Source organism: Triticum aestivum, chromosome 6B (assembly GCF_018294505.1).
Source record: "Triticum aestivum cultivar Chinese Spring chromosome 6B, IWGSC CS RefSeq v2.1, whole genome shotgun sequence".
Lineage (NCBI taxonomy): Eukaryota > Viridiplantae > Streptophyta > Magnoliopsida > Poales > Poaceae > Triticum > Triticum aestivum.
The window spans coordinates 98,232,010-98,254,285 of record NC_057810.1 but is presented as its reverse complement, the minus strand read 5'-3'; positions in this window follow the sequence as shown (position 1 = coordinate 98,254,285).

The following is a 22,276-nucleotide window of genomic DNA, read 5'->3' as shown; positions in this document are numbered from 1 at the left end:
GCTTCTCCCCTGAGGCATTGGATGCCTTTAACGCGGGGGACGCGCACCTCCGTGCTGCTCAAGATGGTTTAACCAGAGCCACGGAGCAGTATGTAAAAGACATATGGGTAAGAGATTTTAATAGTTGTATATGCCAGTAGCCCTCGAGACTTAAAGCCGTTATATTAAATGATTTAAGGATCATTTGAAATGCAGGATCTTACAAAGAAGAATACCCAACTGTCTCAGGAGCTGCAAGAGTGTAAGGCCCAACTTGAGGCCGCACTTGCTGCCACAGGAGGAAACACAGGGGCCCCTCCTGGTAACACATTATTTTAAAAAGATAAGTGGTGTGCGGCATGCGCGCAAGTCTAATAATGACATTGCAGGTGCTGCCGGACAAGATCGGACAGGCAAGAACTACTGCGCCAGCTGAAGGCCAGCGAGAGGGTGCTGAATAAGGTGCAGCAGGAAAGGAACAAGCTCCAGGATGCCCACGCCCAGCTTGGAGAAGAGCTGAAAGGTGTTCGGGCCGAGCTGTCTGGCTCCGTTAAGGAGAATCAGCGGCTTCGTCGCGACATCTATAGTAAGTGCTTGAGCGAACTCCTTTGAAAAGAAGAGTTCGGCGAGGAAGCCAATTGACAAAATATGTCTGTAGGTATACTCACAGGTCGCCCTGCGGAGGAGATGCCCGTATCAACGGGTGATCAACTTCCCGAACTGTTGCAACTGCTCGAACGAGTTCGGCAGGCGATGAGCGGCGTCGTCCAAGCTTTATGGCCAACCCTCTCCCTACCCGAGGGCCTTGGGGTGCTTGCGGAGAAGCTTCAGGGAGTGCGGCAGCGCTTCCGTTTATGGAAGAATTCGGCCTGGCGCCAAGGTGCCAGGGAGGCCTGGGCCATGGTGAAGACGCGGTACAAGAAGGCGGATCCCAACCACATGGCCGAGGTCGGACCTGTGGGGCCCGATGGGAAGGAGATCCCTGTGAGTTTAGTATAAGGCCAAGTAGAGTTGGCCGCTAAATTTTCCCAACGGGACTATAAATTAGATAGCCTGTTAGATGGGACTGAGGAGGAATACAGTCAGTCGATTTGACAATGTATTTTAAAATGACATGTAAAATGCCTTCTAGCCGGATTGTAGATCGTTTGTCTTTGCCGACCTTTTCGCTTCAACCTCGGGACCCTAGAGTCCGGAGTGTGTCCGAATACCTTCTCGGTTAAGAAACAACCGGGGCATGCATGGAGACCAGGTGTAGGGGTCATTAGTGCTTTATCAGACCAGTGCCCAACTAGTTATGTTATATTACATGGTTAGTAAGAAACATCTTCCAGGGAGAATAGTTCCGTTAAGGGTCCCTTTCCCTGGGAGGCATGCCCCAAAGTGCATGTCCGGACTGCGAAAAGAGCAGAAAAACATCTGGGGGCAGATAAATAAGTAGGTAAAAAATCATCTTTCAAGTCACCGACCGAATATTCCCTTAAGAACGCTAGCTTTCGGCTTCACCCAGTCTGAGGTACACATCCGGCTGACCCGGCAGTAACAATCGCAGAGGTGCTCCCTTTACCTCCTAGCCGAACAAACGGGAACGTAGGGGTAAGCACAGGAGCCAGGCAACCCAGCTTGGCCAAAACTTAAGTCATATCGATGCATATAATGGTGAATAAAAGGTACATGTGGAAGTTTGACGCATGTGCTGGGTATGAAGCCCTTATAATTAAGCTTCTGGTAAAGAAGCCCCCAGGTATAATGTGTGCGGATGGCACGTCAAGTGTGTGCGAATCATGCGCAAGTAAGCCTTTTAAGGCTTTGATGAATAGGGGTGAGAGAAAAAAGAGAAACAAAAGACAGCGGAAGTGTAAAAATTTGGACGGGGGAAGGGGACGAACTCTTAGTCCGACACTAGGCATAGAATCTTCGGAGGCGGGCTGCATTCCATGGGTTCGGCTCGAGTCGGTTATCCGACGCATTTCGTAGACGGTACGCTCCGCCGGTCAAGACTTGATCGATAGTGAAGGGGCCTTCCCATTTGGGCTTGAGCTTGTCCTTTTTCTTGTCCGGCAGGCATAGAACTAGTTCGCCAACGTTGTAAGTGTTGGCCCGTACTTCTCTGCTTTGATATCTTTGAGCCTGCTGCTGATAGAATGCGGAACGAGCCTTGGCGACGTCGCGTTCTTCCTCCAATGCGTCCAAGCTGTCCTGCCGATCCAGTTCGGCTTCTCTTTCTTCGTACATGCGCACTCGAGGTGAGTCATGAATGATGTCGCAGGGAAGAACTGCCTCTACGCCGTATACCATAAAAAATGGTGTGAATCCAGTAGTACGGTTGGGCGTTGTCCGCAGCCCCCAGAGTACAGAGTCAAGCTCCTCTACCCAGTGCGTGTCAGATTTCGTAAGGGACCGCACTAGTCTGGGTTTGATGCCGCTCATTATTAGACCATTTGCTCGTTCCACTTGACCGTTGGTTTGAGGATGATAGACTGAAGCGTAATCGAGCTTAATGCCCATATTTTTGCACCATTATTTAACCTCGTCGGCCGTGAAGTTCGTGCCGTTATCGGTGATGATGCTGTGGGGGACACCATAACGGTGTACTACCCTGGATATGAAGTCTATCACTGGTCCGAACTCTGCCGTTTTAACTGGCTTGGCCTCTATCCATTTTGTGAATTTATCCACCATGACCAATAGATACCTTTGCTTGTGGGTTCCCCCTTTGAGGGGTCCAACCATGTCAAGCCCCCAAACCGCGAACGGCCAGGTATTGGGTATAGTTTTGAGGGCGGTGGGTGGCATATGGCTCTGATTAGCAAAGAGCTGACAACCGACGCATCTTTGGACTAAGTCCTGAGCATCTGCCCGGGCCGTTGGCCAATAAAATCCTGTACGGAATGCCTTTCCTACAAGGGCCCGGGCTGCGGCGTGGTGTCCGCCCAGTCCGGCATGAATTTCAGCCAGAAGGTTTTGCCCTTCCTCTTCGGAGATACACCTTTGAAGGACTCCGGTTGTGCTTTTCTTATAGAGTTCTCCCTCATGGACCTTGTAGGCTTTGGATCGCCGAACTATGCAGCGGGCCTCATTTTGGTCTTCGGGAAGTTCCTGCCTAAGCAAGTAGGCTAGGAATGGCTCTGTCCACGGGGCGATTACTGCCATTATGTCGTGGGCTGAAGGTGTTATTTCATCGGCTGAATCGCCGATTATGTCAGATTGCTCTGTGTCGGTTGGTGCGGCTGCTTCCGGTTTGTTATTTCCGGACTCCTCTTCCCATAGTACGGATGGCTTAAACAGCCGTTCCAGGAAGATGTTTGGAGGGACAGCGTCACGTTTTGCGCCGATGCGTGCCAATACGTCGGCCGCTTGGTTATTATCCCTGGCTACGTGGTGGAATTCAAGTCCTTCGAACCGAGCTGGCATTTTAAGGACAACGTTACGATAGGCTGCCATTTTCGGATCCTTGGCGTCAAAGTCTCCATTTACTTGGGATATTGCGAGGTTTGAGTCCCCGCACACCTCTAGGCATTGAATGCCCATGGAGATTGCCATCCGGAGGCCATGTAAGAGGGCCTCGTACTCGGCTGCGTTGTTGGAGTCCGTGTACATTATCTGAAGTACGTATTGGACTGTGTCCCCAGTTGGGGACGTCAACACGATGCCAGCCCCCAATCCGGCCAACATTTTGGAGCCGTCGAAGTGCATAATCCAATTGGAGTATGCGACGTACTCTTTAGGGAGTTCGGCTTCAGTCCACTCAGCGACAAAGTCAGCCAAAACTTGCGACTTTATAGCTCGCCGAGGTTTGTAAGTTATATCGAATGGTAAGAGCTCAATGGCCCATTTTGCAATCCTGCCCGTCGCGTCGCGGTTGTTTATAATGTCATTTAGGGGTACTTCGGAGGCCACTGTTATCGAACACTCTTGAAAGTAGTGTCGGAGCTTCCGGGATGCCATGAACACCGCATACGCTATCTTTTGATAGTGCGGGTAACGGGACTTGCAGGGAGTTAAAACAGTGGATACGTAGTACACTGGTTTTTGAAGAGGGAATTTATGCCCTTCTGTCTCTCATTCTACGACGAGTACCGCGCTTACAACTTGATGTGTTGCCGCGATGTATAACAACATTGGTTCGCCCAGGTTAGGCGCAGCCAGGACCGGATTTGTTGCCAATATGGCTTTTATTTCTTCGAGTCCGGCAGTGGCAGCATCCGTCCACTCGAAGTGTTCGGTGCGTCTGAGGAGGCGATAGAGGGGCAATGCCTTTTCTCCCAAACGGGAGATAAAGCGGCTTAGAGCCGCCACGCATCCAGTCAATTTTTGTATCTGTTTGAGGTCTTTTGGAATATCCAGCTGTGACAGAGCTCGGATCTTGGCCGGGTTTGCTTCAATTCCTCTACCGGATACAATGAAGCCCAGGAGCTTTCCGGCTGGTACGCCGAAAACGCATTTTTCCGGATTCAGCTTGATGTCATATGCTCGGAGGTTGTCGAATGTGAGCCTCAAATCGTCTACTAGAGTTTCGACGTGTTTGGTTTTGACGACTACGTCGTCTACGTATGCCTCTACTGTTTTGCCGATCTGGGTAGCCAGACATGTCTGAATCATGCGCTGATATGTTGCGCCGGCGTTTTTAAGTCCGAAGGGCATCGTGTTGAAGCAGAATGGTCCATATGGAGTAATGAATGCCGTTGCGGCTTGGTCCGCTTCCGCCATCTTGATTTGATGGTAGCCGGAGTATGCGTCCAGGAAGCACAATGAATCGTGCCCTGCGGTAGCATCGATTATTTGGTCGATGCGGGGGAGGGGGAAGGGATCCTTTGGGCAGGCCTTGTTGAGGTCTTTAAAATTGACACATAGGCGCCAGGATTTGTCCTTCTTTGGTACCATTACCAGGTTTGCTAGCCAATCCGGATGTTTGATGTCTCTGATGAATCTGGCTTCCAATAGTTTGGCTAGTTCTTCTCCCATTGCCTGTCTTTTGGGTTCGGAAAATCGTCGAAGAGCCTGTTTGACTGGCTTGAATCCTTTTAGGATATTTAGGCCATGATCTGCCAATCTGCATGGGATTCCTGGCATATCTGAAGGGTGCCAGGCGAAAATGTCCCAATTTTCCCGAAGGAATTCTCGCAGTGCAGCGTCTACATCAGGGTTCAACTGTGCCCCGATGGAGGTCGTCTTTGTCGGGTCCGTTGGATGGACCTGGAATTTTACTATTTCATCCGCTGGTTTAAAGGAGGTGGACTTGGATCTCTTATCGAGTATCACATCGTCCCTATTCACCGTAGAGCACAGCGCGGTGAGTTCTTCTACCGCCAGGGCTTCGGATAGTGCCTCCAGGGCTAATGCGGCTGTCTTGTTTTCGGCACGGAGTGCTATGTCTGGATCACTAACGAGAGTGATTATTCCGCCGGGCCCAGGCATTTTGAGCTTCATGTACCTGTAATGGGGTATGGCCTGAAAAATTGTGAATGCCTCTCGTCCTAATATAGCGTGATATCCACTGCTGAACGGGGCCACTTGGAACGTGACTTCTTCGGACCTGTAATTGTCCGGCGAGCCGAACACCACATCAAGTGTGATTTTTCCGGTGCAGCGCGCTTCCCGGCTAGGGATTATTCCTCTGAAGGTTGTGCTGCTTCACTCAATGCGGCTCCAGTCTATTTCCATTTTTTGAAGAGGTTCCTCGTAGATGAGGTTTAATCCGCTGCCGCCATTCATGAGTACCTTGGTAAGTCGAAAGCCGTCCATTATTGGGCTAAGGACCAATGCGGCTAGTGCTCGGGCTGTTCGGAATTTAGGTTCGTCGCTAGCGTTGAAGGTGATGGCCGTGTCGCTCCAAGGATGTGTTGTTGCTACTTGGTAGACTTTGGCGAGGCTGCGGATTGTTCATTTCCGCATATTGTTTGATGCGAAAGTTTCAAAGACTGTTGATACCGTACCGGTATTCTTGGAGTGGTTTTCCGGGGCTAAAAGCTCCTCGCCACTTTTGGCCACCTGCCGTAATATCCAACATGCTCGAAGGCTATGTGTCGGGGTGGCGCCCTCTGTACTGTGAATTTTACAGGGTCCGCTAAGCCATCCCTCCAGTACGGTTCCGTGCCCTCTATGGGGTTTTTGCTTCTTGGTTTTTGTACCTGGTGCCTGAGTGTAATGCACCCTTTTGTTGCGGACTAGGGTTATATTCGGGGCCGGATTGTCCCAAAACTTATTTTTGGTTTTCCGGAAACTCTCCATCGCACAGTACTTTCGTACTATGGACGCCAGGTCGGCGAAGCGTGTGATTTCACGACGGCTGACGGCGTTCAAGATTCCCTCGTCCGTGCAATTATTGCAAAAAATTGAGATTGCGTTTTCCTCTCGGCAGTCCTTTATCCTGTCCATAACCAGGAGGAATCTGGCTCAGTAATGATGTACTGTTTCGGCAGGATCTTGCCGGATTAGAGATAGATCGCATATGTCTGGGTGGGTGGGTGGAAATTGAGTCCGGAACCCTACCCATCCCAAGGCTCAAGGGCCGAGAAGTTTCCGAATTCGGAAGCTTGGAAAGTGGAACGTTGTCCAATGAGTCCGGTCCGATGCCTGACTTTAGGTTCAGCGCTTGATCGAAGTCCGTCCCTCCGCGGGAATCCGGCATGGAGGGTTCGGAAGCCTGGACATGACTAGTTTTCAATATAGGAGAAGAGTCGCTGCGATGTTCCTCTACCACCGCGACGTGGTAGGTAACCTGGGGAGAGTTAATCTCTCTTAGATCGGTTTTAAGCCCGATCTGATTGTAGTCTGTAGCGACTCCCAGGGCGGCGATGCGATCCAAGAGTTCGTTTACGGACGAGAGCTCTGTTGGATCCAGCTGCTCGGCGAATTCCGAGTTGACGTGAAGATTGCTTTTGATGACCCGAGAGGTCATCATCGAAGCAGTGGCCGAATAGGCGGTCATGAGAAAACCACCTAGCCGGATAGTTTGGCCGGCGGCCAACGCTCCTTTGGCGAAGATACCGTCCTTGAAGACGGGAAGAGGCATACTTCCTAACGGTGACGGCACAGAGGAACTCTCAATGAAAGCACCAATGTCGGTGTCAAAACCGGCGGATCTCGGGTAGGGGGTCCCGAACTGTGCGTCTAGGCGGATGGTAACAGGAGACAAGGGACACGATGTTTTTACCCAGGTTCGGGCCCTCTCGATGGAGGTAAAACCCTACTCCTGCTTGATTGATATTGATGATATGGGTATTACAAGAGTGGATCTACCACGAGATCAAGGAGGCTAAACCCTAGAAGCTAGCCTATGGTATGATTGTTGTAATGGTTGTTGTCCTACGGACTAAAACCCTCCGGTTTATATAGACACCAGATAGGGCTAGGGTTACACAGAGTCGGTTACAATGGTAGGAGATCTACATATCCGTATCGCCAAGCTTGCCTTCCATGCCAAGGAAAGTCCCATCCGGACACGGGACGAAGTCTTCAATCTTGTATCTTCATAGTCTTGGAGTCCGCTGACGATGATAGTCCAGCAGTCCGGTCACCCCCTAGTCCAGGACTCCCTCAATGACCATAAAAGATATTACTCATATAAATAGAACAACCATTATTCTCAGATTTAAATGAATAACCGTCTCGCATCAAACAAGATCCAGATATAATGTTCATGCTTAACGCTGGCACCAAATAACAATTATTCAGGTCTAAAACTAATCCCGAAGGTAGATGTAGAGGTAGCGTGCCGACCGCGATCACATCGACTTTGGAACCATTTCCCACGTGCATCGTCACCTCTTCCTTAGCCAATCTTCGCTTAATCCGTAGTCCCTGTTTCAAGTTGCAAATATTAGCAACAGAACCAGTATCAAATACCCAGGTGCTATTGCGAGCATTAGTAAGGTACACATCAATAACATGTATATCACATATACCTTTGTTCACCTTGCCATCCTTCTTATCCGCCAAATACTTGGGGCAGTTCTGCTTCCAGTGACCAGTCTGTTTGCAGTAGAAGCACTCAGTCTCAGGCTTAGGTCCATATTTGAGTTTCTTCTCTTGAGCGGCAACTTGTTTGTTGTTCTTCTTGAAGTTCCCCTTCTTCTTCCCTTTACCCTTTTTCTTAAAACGGGTGGTCTTGTTGACCATCAAAACTTGATGCTCCTTCTTGATTTCTACCTCCGCAGCCTTTAGCATTGCGAAGAGCTCGGGAATAGTCTTGTCCATCCCTTGCATATTATAGTTTATCACAAAGCTCTTGTAGCTTGGTGGCAGTGATTGAAGAATTCTGTCAATGACACTATCATCAGGAAGATTAACTCCCAGTTGAATCAAGTGATTATTATACCCAGACATTTTGAGTATATGTTCACTGACAGAACTATTCTCCTCCATTTTGCAGCTATAGAACTTATTGGAGACTTCATATCTCTCAATTCGGGCATTTGCTTGAAATATTAACTTCAACTCCTGGATAATCTCATATGCTCCATGATGTTCAAAACGTCGTTGAAGTCCCGGTTCTAAGCCGTAAAACATGGCACACTGAACTATTGAGTAGTCATCAGCTTTGCTCTGCCAGGCGTTCTTAACATCGTCAGTTGCATCTGCAGTAGGCCTGGCACCCAGCGATGCTTCCAGGACGTAATTCTTCTATGCAACAATGAGGATAATCCTCAAATTACGGACCCAGTCCGTGTAATTTCTACCATCATCTTTCAACTTAGCTTTCTCAAGGAATGCATTAAAATTCAACGGAACAACAGCACGAGCCATCTATCTACAACAAACATAGACAAGCAAAATACTATCAGGTATTAAGTTCATGATAAATTTAAAGTTCAATTGATCATATTACTAAAGAACTCCCACTTAGACAGACATCTCTCTAGTCATCTAAGTGATCATGTGATCCAAATCAACTAAACCATGTCCGATCATCACGTGAGATGGAGTAGTTTTCAATGGTGAACATCACTATGTTGATCATATCTACTATATGATTGACGTTCGACCTTTCGGTCTCCGTGTTCCGAGGCCATATCAATATATGCTAGGCTCGTTAAGTTTAACCTGAGTATTCCGTGTGTGCAACTGTTTTGCACCCGTTGTATTTGAACGTAGAGCCTATCACACCCGATCATCACGTGGTGTCTCAGCACGAAGAACTTTCGCAACGGTGCATACTCAGGGAGAACACTTCCTGATAATTAGTGAGAGATCATCTTATAATGCTACCGTTGTGTTTGAACGTAGAGCCTATCACACCCGATCATCACGTGGTATCTCAGCACGAACAACTTTCGCAACGGTGCATACTCAGGGAGAACACTTCCTGATAATTAGTGAGAGATCATCTTATAATGCTACCGTCAATCAAAGCAAAATAAGATGCATAAAGGATAAACATCACATGCAATCAATATAAGTGATATGATATGGACATCATCATCTTGTGCTTGTGATCTCCATCTCCGAAGCACCGTCGTGATCACCATCGTCACTGGCGCGACACCTTGATCTCCATCGTAGCATCATTGTCGTTTCGCCATCTACTACTTCTACGACTATCGCTACCGCTTAGTGATAAAGTAAAGCAATTACAGGGCGCTTGCATTTCATACAATAAAGTGACAACCATATGGCTCCTGCCAGTTGCCGATAACTCAGTTACAAAACATGATCACCTCATACAATAAAATATAGCATCACGTCTTGACCATATCACATCACAACATGCCCTGCAAAAACAAGTTAAACATCCTCTACTTTGTTGTTGCAAATTTTACATGGCTGCTACGGGCTGAGCAAGAACCGTTCTTACCTACGCATCAAAACCACAACGATAGTTCGTCAAGTTAGTGCTGTTTTAACCTTCGCAAGGACCGGGCGTAGCCACACTCGGTTCAACTAAAGTTGGAGAAACTGACACCCGCCAGCCACCTGTGTGCAACGCACGTCGATAGAACCAGTCTCGCGTAAGTGTACGCGTAATGTTGGTCCGGGCTGCTTCATCCAACAATACCGCCGAACCAAAGTATGACATGTTGGTAAGCAGTATGACTTGTATCGCCCACAACTCACTTGTGTTCTACTCGTGCATATAACATCAACGCATAAAACCAGGCTCGGATGCCACTGTTGGGGAACGTAGAAATTTCAAAAAAAATCCTACGCACACGCAAGATCATGGTGATGCATAGCAACAAGAGGGGAGAGTGTTGTCCACGTACCCTCGTAGACCGAAAGCAGAAGCATTAGAACAACGCGGTTGATGTAGTCGTACGTCTTCACGGCCCGACCGATCAAGCACCGAAACTACGACACCTCCGAGTTCTAGCACACGTTCTGCTCGATGACGTCCCTCAAACTCCGATCTAGCCGAGTGTCGAGGGAGAGTTCCGTCAGCACGACGGCGTGGTGACGATCTTGATGTTCTACCGTCACAGGGCTTCGCCTAAGCACCACTACAATATTATCGAGGAGGACTATTGTGGAGGGGGCCACCGCACACGGCTAAGAGATCAAGAGATCAATTGTTGTGTCTAGAGGTGCACCCCTGCCCCCGTATATAAAGGAGCCAGGGGGAGGGGGTGGTCGGCCTAGGAGGGGGGCGCCATGGGCAGTCCTACTCCCACTGGGAGTAGGACTCCCTCCTTCCTTGTTGGACTAGGAGAAGGGGGAAGGAAAGGGAGAGGAGGAGAAGGAAAGAGGGGACAGGCCCTCCTTGCCCTAAACCAATTTGGTTTGGGCCTTGGGGGCGCGCGCCCCACACTCCCCTTGCTGCCCTCTATTTCCACTAAGGCCCATGTAGGCCCATTAAGCCCCCGGGGGGTTCCGGTAACCCCGCGGTACACCGGTAAAATCCCGATTTCACCCGGAACACTTCCGACATCCAAATATAGGCTTCCAATATATCAATCTTCATGTCTCAACCATTTCGAGACTCCTCGTCATGTCCGTAATCACATCCGGGACTCCGAACTTCGGTACATCAAAACTCATAAACTCATAATATAACTGTCATCGAAACCTTAAGCGTGCGGACCCTACGCATTCGAGAACTATGTAGACATGACCGAGACACGTTTCCGGTCAATAACCAATAGCGGAACCTGGATGCTCATATTGGCTTCTACATATTCTACGAAGATCTTTATCGGTCAAACCGCATAACAACATCCTTTGTTCCCTTTGTCATCGGTATGTTACTTGCCCGAGATTCGATCGTCGGTATCTCAATACCTAGTTCAATCTCGTTACCGGCAAGTCTCTTTACTCGTTATGTAGTGCATCATTCCGTAACTAACTTATTAGTTACATTGCTTGCAAGGCTTATAGTGATGTGCATTACCGAGAGGGCCCAGAGATACCTCTCCGACAATCGAAGTGACAAAACCTAATCTCGAAATACGCCAACTCAACATGTACCTTTGGAGACACCTGTAGAGCTCCTTTATAATCACCCAGTTACGTTGTGACGTTTGGTAGCACACAAAATGTTCCTCTAGTAAACGGGAGTTGCACAATCTCATAGTTGTGGGAACATGTATATGTAGCAATAGCAACATACTAAACGATCAAGTGCTAAGCTAACGAAATGGGTCATGTCAATCACATCATTCTACTAATGATGTGATCCTGTTAATCACATGACAACTCATGTCTATGGTTAGGAAACATAACCATCTTTGATTAATGAGCTAGTCAAGTAGAGGCATACTAGTGACATTAAGTTTGTCTATGTATTCACACATGTATTATGTTTCTGGTTAATACAATTCTAGCATGAATAATAAACATTTATCATGATATAAGGAAATAAATAATAACTTTATTATTGCCTCTAGGGAATATTTACTTCACCTTTCACAAAGAAGCGTTACTGCTATGTGTCAGCATGTAAAAATAGACTTCAATCTATCAAAAATACATTGATCATCAATGATCTTTTTGTGTACAATCTGATTTGTCAATATGAGTCCTCAGCAGTTTAGGAACCGGTGAAGACTCATATTGCGGCCACAAATTCTACACATAGAGTTCAATGAAGACCAAGTGCTTGTCAAAGTTTGAGAAGTAACATATTTAAGGTGGTAGAAACTCTCTTCACGGAGCGAGGTGGGACTAAATTTTTGTAGTAAACTTAGCAGTAGCGCTTATTGGTGAAATGCGCTACTACTATGCTACGTAGCAGTAGCGCTCTTCGTGATAACGCGCTGCTGCTAGAACTAGCCTTGCGGCGGCCTCGTGGGAATTATATCAGTAGCGCGTCTTTGAGCGGGCACGCTCCTGCTATATTTATTTCAGCAGCGAGTTAAGCTTGAGCTTGCTACTGCTAAGTAGCAGCAGCGCCTTATTTTAAAGCGCGTTGCTGGTAAGATTCTGTGTATAGGCTTTTCCCTAGTAGTGGAAGCTAGCATATGATTATGATTGTCCTCGTCCTACGGACTAAACCCTCTGGTTTATATAGACGCCGGAGGGGGCCAGGGTTACACAGAGTCGGTTACAGAGAAGGAAATCTACATATCCGAATTGCCAAGCTTGCCTTCCACGCAAAGGAGAGTGCCACCCGGACACGGGACAAAGTCTTCAATCTTGTATCTTCATAGTCCAACAGTCCGGCTGTCCGAGGACCCCCTAATTCGAGACTCCCTCAGTAGCCCCTGAACCAGGCTTCAGTGACGATGAGTCCGGCGCGCAGATTGTCTTCGGCATTGCAAGGCGGGTTCCTTCTCCGAATACTCCAAAGAAGATCTTGAACACAAGAATCGTGTCTGGCTCTGCAAAACAAATTCCACATACCACCGTAGAGAGCACAATATTCCACAAGTCTAATCTGCTGACAACTTTTTCATAGCGTGACATCACGCCACGGCTCGATCATTATACGAACCGTTTTTCTCAACCTACTACTGCACATCTTGCGAGGCAGTTTTATTGGCACGTCTTGTCGAAGCAGAGATCGTGTCCCCTTATCACGGGATTCTCATCAATACGGGTGTGGGTAACCCAACCGCGCCATCAACACGGCGCCTGGGGAATAAGTGAGTTTCCAGGGCAAGTGGGGAGGTGCATAGTTTCTACCACCTTTGTAAAGAGATAAGGATTCCCCCTTTTCACCCACGCCTTCTTCCTCCTCAACTCATCCATTCTCGAGCTCCAACTCCCAAGCTTTCACCTTTTCCGCAAAGTCATTCCGAGCATGTCTGGAGTGGGAGGCAAGCGGATGGCCTCCTCCGTCACGGAGGAGGACATAACGAAGCTTTGGGAGGCCGGGTACCTGTCCGCAAACATCACGCACCGGCTTCCGGCCGAAGGGCAGATCATCCCTACCCCAAAACCCTAGGAAATGGTAGTATTCATCTCTCACTTCATCCGCGGACTGGGATTCCCCCTCCACTCGTTCATCCGCGAACTCATGTCTTACTACGGGCTGGACTTCCATGATCTGGCCCCCAACTTCATCCTCAACATCCAGGCGTTCATCGTCGTGTGCGAGGCCTTCCTCCGCATTACACCCCATGAGGGAGTCCTGGACTAGGGGTTGTCCGGATAGCCGAACTATCATCATCGGCCCGACTCCAAGACTATGAAGATACAAGATTGAAGACTTCGTCCCGTGTCCGGATGGGACTTTCCTTGGCGTGGAAGGCAAGCTTGGCAATACAGATATGTAGATATCCTACCATTGTAACCGACTCTGTGTAACCCTAGCACTCTCCGGTGTCTATATAAACCGGAGGGTTTTAGTCCGTAGGACAACAACAATAACAACAATCATACCATAGGCTAGCTTCTAGGGTTTAGCCTCCTTGATCTCGTGGTAGATCCACTCTTGTACTACCCATATCATCAATATCAATCAAGCAGGAGAAGGGTTTTACCTCCATCGAGAGGGCCCGAACCTGGGTAAAAACATCGTGTCCCTTGTCTCCTGTTACCATCCGCCTAGACGCACAGTTCGGGACCCCCTACCCGAGATCCACCGGTTTTGACACCGACATTGGTGCTTTCATTGAGAGTTCCTATGTGCCGTCGCATATAGGCCCGATGGCTCCTTCGATCATCACCAACGACACAGTCCAGGGTGAGACTTTTCTCCCCGGACAGATCTTCGTATTCGGCGGCTTTGCACTGCGGGCCAATTCGCTTGGCCATCTAGAGCAGATCGAAAACTACTCCACTGGCCGTCAGGTCAGATTTGGAAGTCTAAACTTCACGGCGGACATCCGCGGAGGCTTGATCTTCGATGGATTCGAGCGACAGCCGAGCGCGCCGCACTGTCACGATGGGCACGATTTAGCTCTGCTGCCGGACAGTGCCCTGGAGGCCGCACACGAGTCCGCTCCGACCCTTAATTCGGAGCCGACTGCGCAGATCGAGGATGGGTGGCTAGACACCGCCTCGGGGGCTGCTACATCTACGGCGATGGAGCCGAATACCGACCTTGTCCATTGTGAAGCTCGTGACTCCGAGGTGCCGGACTCCTGCCGGACTCCGAACCTCCTGCGCCCCTACCAATCGAATCCGATTGTGCGCCGATCATGGAGTTCACCGCCGTGGACATCTTTCAGCACTCGCCTTTCGGCGATATCCTGAATTCGCTAAAGTATCTCTCGTTATCAGGAGAGCCTTGGCCGGGTCACGGTCAGGACGGTTGGGATGCGGATGACGAAGAAATTCAAAACCCACCCACCACCCACTTTGTAGCCACTGTCGACGATCTAACCGACATGCTAGACTACGACTCCGAAGACATCGACGGTATGGACGACGATGCAGGAGACGACCAAGAACCAGCGCCTATTGGGCACTGGAAAGCCACCTCGTCATACGACATATACATGGTGGACACCCTAAAGGATGGGAATGGCGATGGAACAACGGAGGAGGATGCTTCCAAGAAACAGCCTAAACGCCGGCGTCAGTGGTGCCGCTCTAAATCCCGCCACTGCAAGAATGGAGATTCCGGCACCGGAGACAATAACACCCCAGACAGTGCCGAAGACAACCCCCTCCAGCAAGATTCAGCACAGGAGGATGCAGAAGCCAGCCCTCATGAGAGAGCTGCAGACAAAGAGGTAGAGGATTATAATTACATGCCTCCCTCGGGAGATGAGGCAAGCCTCGACGACGACGAATTCGTCGTGCCCGAGGATCCCGTCGAACAAGAGCGTTTTAAACGCAGGCTTATGGCCACGGCGAACAACCTCAAGAAAAAGCAGCAACAGCTTAGAGCTGATCAAGATCTACTAGCCGACAGATGGACTGAAGTCCTTGCGGCCGAAGAGCATGAACTCGAACGCCCCTCCAAAAGATACCCCAAACGCAAGCTGCTCCCCCGATTAGAGGAGGAGGCATATAAACCTGCATCACCAGCGCACAACACGGCTGACCAACCACCTCGTGGCCGCGACAGAGAGGCCTCTAGGCCTTCCACTAGAACCGTACCCCGACACCGCTCAAAAAGTACGAAGCCATGGGGGAATGCGCCGGACTTGCGAGACATATTGGAGGATAAGGCAATACAATCAAGATCGATATACGGATCGCGTGGGCACCCCACGACGCGCAACGATGACCGTCGCGCCAGATACAGCAACTCCGTCTGGGCCGAACACAGTAGACAAAGCTCGCTTGAGCTACGTCGTGATATAGCCCAATATAGAGGCGCCGCACACCCACTATGCTTCACAGATGAAGTAATGGATCATCAAATCCCTGAAGGGTTTAAACCCGTGAATATTGAATCCTACGATGGCACAACAGACCCCGCGGTTTGGATCGAAGACTATCTCCTTCATATCCACATGACCCGCGGCGATGATCTTCACGCCATCAAATACCTCCCACTCAAGCTTAAAGGACCAGCTCGGCATTGACTTAACAGCTTGCCAGCAGAATCAATTGGGTGTTGGGAGGACCTGGAAGCCGCATTCCTTGACAACTTCCAGGGCACATATGTGCGACCACCAGACGCCGATGACCTAAGCCACATAATTCAGCTGCCAGACGAATCGGCCAGACAATTCTGGACACGGTTCTTAACAAAGAAAAATCAAATCGTCGACTGTCCAGATGCAGAGGCCCTCGCAGCCTTCAAACATAACATCCGCGATGAGTGGCTAGCCCGGCACCTAGGATAGGAAAAGCCGAAATCCATGGCAGCCCTCACATCATGCATGACCCGCTTCTGCGCGGGAGAGGACAGCTGGCTAGCCCGCAGTAACAACCTCAGCAAAAATTCTGGCAGTTCGGATACCAAGGACCACAATGGCAGGTCGTGTCGCAACAAGAACAAACGCCGCGTTAACAGCGATAACACTGAGGATACGGCAGTCAACGCTGGATTCAGAGGCTCTAAACCCGGTCAACGGAAAAAGCCATTCAAAAGAACTACTCCGGGTCCGTCCAATTTGGACCAAATACTCGACCGCTCGTGCCAGATATACGGCACCACCAAAAAGCCAGCTAATTACACCAACAGGGACTGTTGGGTATTCAAGCAGGCAGGCAAGCTAATTGCCGAAAACAATGACAAGGGGATGCATAGCGATGACGAGGAAGAGACCCGACCACCGAACAATAGAGGACAGAAGGGTTTCCCCCCACAAGTGCGGACGGTGAACATGATATACGCAACCCACAAACCCAAGAGGGAGCGGAAGCGTGTACTCAGGGACGTATACACGATGGAGCCAGTCGCCCTGAAGTTCAACCCATGGTCCTCCTGCCCGATCACTTTTGATCGAAGGGACCACCCCACCAGTATCCGCCATGGCGGATTCACCGCATTGGTTTTAGACCCAATCGTCGATGGATTTCACCTCACCAGAGTCCTGATGGACGGCGGCAGCAGCCTGAACCTGCTTTATCAGGATACAGTGCGCAAGATGGGCATAGACCCCTCAAGGATTAAACCCACAAGGACGACCTTCAAAGGCGTCATACCAGGTGTAGAGGCCAACTGTACTGGCTCAGTCACACTTGAAGTGGTCTTCGGATCCCCGGATAACTTCCGAAGCGAGGAGTTAATCTTTGACATAGTTCCGTTCCGCAGTGGCTAGCATGCTCTGCTCAGACGGACCGCGTTTGCGAAGTTCAACGCGGTGCCGCACTACGCATACCTCAAGCTCAAGATGCCAGGCCCTCGAGGAGTCATCACGGTCAACGGAAACACTGAACGCTCCCTCCGAACAGAGGAACACACGGCGGCTCTCGCGGCAGAAGTACAAAGCATCCTCTTAAGGCAATTCTCGAGTCCGGCCGTTAAGCGACCAGACACGGCTAAATGCGCCCGGAGTAACATACAACAAGACCACCTGGCACGTTCCGAGCATGCGTAGCAATGCGGCCCCAACCCCAGCCCTTGCAAAATTGCAAGAATGGTCCTTCGCGTACATCATTACGCTCTGGAGATACCATGGGCATAGGGGGAGGGGCACGACCACGACAGGCCCAGAGTGCGGCTCAACCACACCAGGGGCTCCCAAGTGTGTCATCTTTTTTTTTCTTTTTTTTCTTATCAACAGGACTCCATTTACCAGAGGCCCTGTCCGGCAGCAGACCTGCCGAACTCACGATGCAACAGCCAGGGAAGGAGAAAAGCTACGACGAGTATCCAGGTGGTCTCCATTTCAAGCATTATACCTGTTTTATACACCATTCCGCAGCCTACCCCTGGAGGGGGACATGTTTAATAGTCCCATCCCTTGCTTACCGCACTATTTGTATCGTTCTACATTCATGGCAGTATTTCTTGAATAAACAATGCATCGCTTTTTTGCTTATAATTGCATTCCTTTCTTATACATATGTTCATTTATGACATGTTGCATCCGTACACTCTGGTACGGCTAAATACACCAGGGGCTTAAGTTCCCCACATTATGGTGTGATAAGTCCGAACACTTTCACAAGTGTGGCACCCCGAACTTATCGCATTATATGCATCGGCTCCGAATCATGTCTTGGGTCAATAGTTGGGTTTGCCCGGCTCCCATGTTTTGGTACCTTACGTTCCATTGTATCGGCTAAGGTAGCACTGGGAGAACCACTGCGATTGCGCCCCAGTTGAGCTGGGCGAGCGCCTCAGTGGAGAAAGCTAAAACTGGCCATCATGATAAGGCGAGAGCTGGTCGCTGTTCGAGAGGTTTTTTCGAGTCCCTAAAGACTTATGCCGCTTAGAGCGAGGAACCGGCTTTGTCCGGCCCAGGCGTGGATAGCGCCCTGAACTCGGTCTTCCGAACACTAGGAATTTAAAATTATAGAATTCTATGGCTAAGTGAGAGTGTTCAAGCATTATAAGTCCGGTTGCCTCGTTCGTTGTGTTGAGCGCCTCCCTAGATGGACCCAAAAATGGGAACAAGAGCGCTCAAGTTTATCCCGAACACCCCAGCACTCGTGGCATGGGGGCTGAAGCCGACGACTTGCCATCTCTCAGAGTTGATAAACGGCCGCACAGAAGGTAATATTTTAAATTAATAAGCGTTTCTTAGCGCATATGAACAAAGTTTTTAGCGCACAGGATAACACAATGCGAGTCTACTCAAATATTACATCTTTGGAGCACTCACCCGCAATCATGCGGGCACCCTTCAGGACACTCTTATAATACATTTCGGGCGTGCGATACTCCTTGCCCGCCGGTGGCGCGTCCGTCACAAGCTTCTCAGCATCCATCCTACCCCAGTGCACCTTTGCACGGGCTAGGGCCCGACGGGCACCTTCAATGTAGGCGAAATGCTTGACGACTTCAACCCAGGGACACGCATCCACCAGCCGCCGCACCAGGCCGAAGTAGCTTCCAGGCATGGCCTCCTTGGGCCACACCCGAACTATGAGGCCCTTCATGGCCTGTTCGGCCACCTTGTGGAGCTCGACCAGCTGCTTCAGCTGGTCGCTAAGGGGCACCGAATGTCTGGCCTCAGCATACTGAGACCAGAATACCTTCTCCGCCGAGCTCCCCTCCTCGGCTCTGTAGAAAGCGGCAGCATCGGACACGCTGCAAGGCAGATCTGCGAACGCTCCCGGAGAGCTCCGAATTCGGGTAAGTAACAGGTAATTCACTTTAACATGCTTGCTTTGCATGAAGAATGCCTTACCCGCCGCTATTTTCTTCACATCCTCGATTTCCTGGAGGGCCTTATGGGCATCAGCCTTAGCGGCCTTGGCACTCTCAAGAGCCGACGCAAGCTCGGACTCTCGAGTCTTCGAGTCACGCTCCAAACTCTCGTGCTTTTCCACGAGAGCCTGGAGCTCTTGCTGTACCTCCGCCACCCGCGCCTCCTGCTTCTCTCGCTCGGCTCGTTCCGCGGCTGCATTGCATTCGGCCGCGGGCACCGCCTCCTTCAGGGCGGCCACCTCGTTCGTGGCCCCTAGAGTACCCACATTACCCTTGTTATTTTTCTTGCAACCAAATCCTTTTCTGTAAGGTACAAATTTAATACGGTGTTACTCACGTTCCTTGTCCTTGAGCTGCTTCTTGGCATGGCCGAGCTCGTTCTCGGACCGCTCGAGGCTCTGCTTCAAGGTATTGACCTCCGCAGTCAGTGCGGTAGAGGTCAGCAGCGCAGCCTGCATTCCCATATTGACATATTTTTTAGACTCCTGCGTATATCTTTTTAGATCCTCAGTCCGGGTTTTCTTTCCGAACACTGAACCGAGCATCAGGGGTTACTATTTATGCGGTATTATATTACACATCTTAAAATTCTTACCTCAAAGCCTGTTAGAAGGCTGCTGCAGGCTTCGGCCAGCCCGCTCTTGGCGAGCTGAACCTTCTGAATCACCACACTCATGACAGTGCGGTGTTCTTCTTTGATGGAAGCGCCGTTGAGCGCCTCCAGCAAGTTATCCGGCGCCTCCGGTTGGACGGAGGCCGCCGGTGTCACAGTCTTTCCCTTCTTACGAAGGGGCCGCCCGCCGGACCCCGGAACCACTGCAGGTTCCGTTGCGGAGTCCGGTGCGAAGTCTGGGAGGTTGCCCTGCGGCACCTCCGGAGCCTCCTCCTCCTGGTGGGTCCCCTCCTGGGATCCCACCTCGGCGTCATCAGCGTCATGAGGAGTGGAGGCGGTCGGAAGGGAATCCATATCCGACGTGCCCAAGGACCCGCTCGACGAAGCGGGAAGATCGTCCTTGGGTGGACTACAGGGTTGTATGCGGCATTAGAAAGACACTATGTGATAAAAAGAAAAATCGTAAATCATCTAGGAGACCGGATACTTACGATCTCGCCAGGGGCTTGGCCCTTGAGGGCCACTCCTCGTCGCCGTCGCCGATGTTGGCGGAACAGTCCGGAGGAAGGGTCCTTCCCTTCTTGGATCCTTCGGCCTCCCTTGTTGGGGAGGCCTTCCTTTTCTTCTCTCCCCCCGCCGGGGGAGAGGCCTCTTTCTTCTCCTCCTCGTCCTCGTGGGAGGAGTCCGCCTCGGAGTCATCAGACGATGAGTCCGATACCACCTGACGCCGGGAACTCCTTCGGGTTCCCGTGGCCTTCTTCTCCGGCACCACGTAAAGTGCCGGGACCAGCAGCCCTGTCAAACGGGCATCCGCTGGGTCTTTTGGAAGGGGAGCCGGACAGTTAACCTGTCCGGACGTCGTCTGCCAGGCCTGTTGTCGTGGTATTCATGGGGGGGGGTGTAAGACGACATATGCCACAAGGTGGCTTTGTGTGAGGGTAAGACTGCTGCTGATAGGCCCGGGAGCGGGTATGCGAATAGCACGCGGTAGTTTCCCCAGGTTCGGGGCTCTCCGGAGAGATAACACCCCTACTCATGCATGTCTGGATATATATCTGGGTTGTACATCGGGCAGTACAAAGTGCTCCTGGAGCTGTATCTGGAGTCAGTGCCATAGTCACCTGACTTGGTACATATGCATATGAGCTAGTGGCTGCATGTGCCTGAGCATGCATGCGAGAGTGGCCTCTCGTCCGAGTCTTGTCGGTGTCGGGTCGGGCTGCAGTCGGCAGCCGGCTCGGCAGAGCAGTCGGACGGGGATCTGGCAGGACCGGCCGGGCAGTCGGACTGAGGGGCTTTGCTAGCCCCGATGTCTTGAAATATCGTCTTGCCGTCTTCGGGGTACCCGTCGCCCATTACTCCGACAGTAGCCCCCAAGCCTCCGGGCAACTTGGCAAAGTTGGGCGGAGGTTTTTTGCCGAGTGTTCATGGAAATGATCATAAAAAAGACAAAGTTAGTCCGCACAGATATATCAAATGTTTGCTTTTAGTATTGCAAGTTTTATGCGGAGGGTGCCGACTCGGTTTCGTCCGAGCCCCTTTAAATCTTTTTCTTGTTCCCTCCGCTTTTTGGCTCGTGCTCTCGCTCGCCGGACAGCCGCTCTGCGGTCTGTAGCTGAGAGTGGGTCGCGAAGTGGAGTGTACAGTACTCAGACTCTGGGAGCGGATTTAACCGAGCAGATACTCATAAAGGAAACGATCGGGTCGCCCGAAGCGTTTTTCTTCCCGGACGTTTTTCACGTGGGTGGCCTCCAGCGTTCACTCTTGCCAGTCGGACAGCCGCTCTGCGGTCTGTGACTGAGAGTGGGCCTTTGGTACTGCGCACGCTACTAAGCCGTCTGCGGGAACTAACGTCTCAGGCCAAGCGGCCAGCCCCCGGGCCAACTCTGGCTGGCGCCAGGGCGAACAGTGATGCAACTGTAATAAAAATGCGGAGATAGCCCCCGAGCATCGCTCGAGTCTATCCGTGTTTTCGCGGTGCAAAAAATATGCGGGTGAGGAGCTCACATTGATTTTCGTGTAGTCGCGATCGTCGAAGACAGCCGGGGCGACTCGGCGCTCGCGGAGCGCGCCGGCGCACCCACTGGGTGTAGCCTTCGAGCCCCCGGGTGCTCGAAGGGGGTTCCTGGCCGGTCAGGCTCGACCGGCTAGGCGGCGAGGCGTCTTGCAACTCCTTTTTTCTTCCTTTTCTCTTCTACCGGCTGCTGGCAGGTGGACATAACTCCTCTAGTGTCTGCAATCTTCGCGGGGGCGCGCCAGCGCACCCGCTGGGTGTAGCCCCCGAGATTCGGGCCGATTGCTGAGCAGTCGGGCCGGATCTCCCGGCAACCACTTTGTCTTCTTCCTCGCGGGGGCGCGTCAGCGCACCCGCTGGGTGTAGCCCCCGAGATTCGGGCCGACTGCTGAGCAGTCGGGCCGGATCTCCCGGCAACTACTTTGTTTTTTTCCTTGTCTTCCTCAGCCGGCTGGGCGGGCGGACCCCGACATAGCAGTCGGGCTCTTTGCAGCCGGCCAGGCAGCCAGCGGTCGGACGCATATCTGAGAGTCGGACGCATTTTTTTTCTTTCTTTTTTCTCGTCAGCCAG